Source organism: Hordeum vulgare, chromosome 2H, assembly GCF_904849725.1.
Source record: "Hordeum vulgare subsp. vulgare chromosome 2H, MorexV3_pseudomolecules_assembly, whole genome shotgun sequence".
Classification (NCBI taxonomy): Eukaryota; Viridiplantae; Streptophyta; class Magnoliopsida; order Poales; family Poaceae; genus Hordeum; species Hordeum vulgare.
Genome location: NC_058519.1, coordinates 437,785,337 through 437,787,825, shown reverse-complemented (window position 1 = coordinate 437,787,825; position 2,489 = coordinate 437,785,337).

Genomic DNA, 2,489 nt, shown 5'->3' with positions numbered 1-2,489 from the left:
GCCGCGTAAAGTGGTCCCGCCGTCCGCGGCTCCAGCGTTAGGTGCAACACGCCCAGGCGCGCCAGAACGCATCTTCGCAAGTGGCGGTTCTTGAGTCCGTTGTGGTTGCCCCGTCGGCCCAGCACTCGAACTCGGTTCCGACTGAGTTTCCTTCCGAGTATGCGGGTCACGGGCCCGCAGCAGAAGTACACATGGCCAACTCCCATGAAGATCCCCGTCAGGCTGGCCGGAACGAGCACGAGATCGGCGAAGCGTCCGGCGCACGTCGTCCACCTCGCCGTTCCGCTAGTCGGCACACTCGGCGGAGCAACGTGGAGCTGTTCCGCACACCCCTCCTCAACTTGGCTGCAGCTGCCAAGATAGCCGATTCCCTCCAGCCGACTGATTCAGAGGCTGGTAGAGGGATCGAGCAGATCCGAGCCGTGTTGCACATGGCGCAGCAGCAGAATTCGGCAGTCTCCCAGTCGCACAACCGGATCTATAACAGTTCCGTCCACACAAATACGCATCGATCAGTTCACAGCCCTGGTTCCCATCAGCGCCACAGGGGAGGCAGCCGTTGCGTGATTCACGAAGATCATCGCCGCTCACGCACCCCTCCGCGGGGTGGGCCCTATGGGTCCCGACATCATGATGATCGGCGTTCAGTCGGCGACACTTACGACCCAAGACCCGACGCAAGAGGACGTATCGCCCAGTGAAGAGTCGACAGAGGTCGAGCCCACCGCGATGGTCGCGATATCAACCGTCCGAGTGGAAGCAGGGCCACCATGTCTGGTCCCGAGTGTTTCAGTCGAGCCATCCGTTCGGCTGACATCCCTCCCAACTTCCGATTGGCGACGGGAATTAGCAAGTTCACAGGAGAGTCCAAGCCAGAAACGTGGCTGGATGACTACCGAGTGGCAGTCCAGATCGGAGGAGGGGACGACCATGTTGCCATGAAGCACCTCCCTCTGATGCTCGACAGCTCGGCACGAGTGTGGCTGAACCAATTGGCCCCCTCAAGCATCTACAGTTGGGCAGATCTGGCCCGAGTGTTCATCAAGACCTTCGAAGGGACGTGCAAGCGCCCTGCTGGCCTTGTGGAGCTCCAGCACTGCGTCCAGAAGCAGAATGAGCCCCTGCGTGACTTCATCCAGCGCTGGGCAACTCCCTATCACACGGTGGAGAACGTCACCGAGCATCAAGCAGTCTGCGCCTTCAAGGCAGGCGTGCGGTACAGGGATCTGTACCTGAAGTTCGGCCGAACAGGCGACATCTCCATGAGCAAGATGATGGAGATAGCAACGTGCTACGCAAATGGTGAAGAAGAGGACCGCATCCGAAGCGGCAAGCACAAAACAGTTGCTGATGGCGATGGGGGCAACACTCGGAAGCAGAAGCAGAAAGCTCCGGCTGCTTCACAAGCAGAAGCTGCAGCCGTAACCAATGCCAAGTTCAAGGGCAAAGGGAAGGCTCAATTCACCCCCAAGAAGAAGCAGTTTAATAACCCCATCCTGGACCAGCCATGTCCGGTTCATACGAAGATGGACGAAGAAGGCAACCCCATATATGCGAAGCATACCACTCGACAGTGTCGCCTCCTGATCCAGAGGTTCAGCGAAGGGCAACCGAGTGAGAAGGACCATGAACAGGATGAGGAGGATAAGGAGGATCCGTTCCCCCAAGTCCATGCAACCCTGATGATCTTTGCTGACGTCGAGAGCAAGAGCCGACTGAAGCTGGTGAACAGAAAGGTGAACATGGCCACCCCTTCCAACCCCAAGTTCCTCAAATGGTCCCAGACTGCGATCACCTTCGACCAGTCGGATCATCCGGCACATGTACCCACCCCGGGGAGAAAGGCCCTGGTCGTCGACCCGGTGGTAGAAGGAGTCCGACTGCGCAAAGTCCTCATGGATGGCGGCAACGGCTTGAACATCATGTACGCCGATACACTCAAGGGGATGGGCATCCCGATGTCCAAACTCAGCGAGAGCAGCATGCAATTCCACGGAGTCGTCCCAGGACGGAAGGCCAGGTCACTCGACCAGATCGCGTTGGACGTCGTTTTCGGCTCCGACAAGAACTTCCGCAAGGAAAGGCTGACGTTCGAAGTGGTTGACTTCCAGAGCGCTTATCACGCAATTCTGGGTCGCCCAGCGTATGCGCACTTCATGGCCCGTCCATGTTACGTGTACCTGAAGCTGAAGATGCTAGGCCCGAAAGGTGTGATCACCATCACAGGCAATCGGCAGCGGGCTGAAGAGTGTCTGCAGCAGGGATCAAGAATCGCCGACCAGCACATGGTCGTCCTCGAGCTGGACGAGTACAAGAAAACAGTCGACCCCGCCGACCTGATGCGCTCGAAAAAGCCGGCTTCAGAGTCTGCATTACAGTCGGCAGGAGAGACGAAGAAAGTCAGCATCCACCCTACGGACGCCACTGCTGCCTCGACGAACATCTCCACCACCCTCGATCCTAAATAGGAAGCCGATCTCACCCAATTC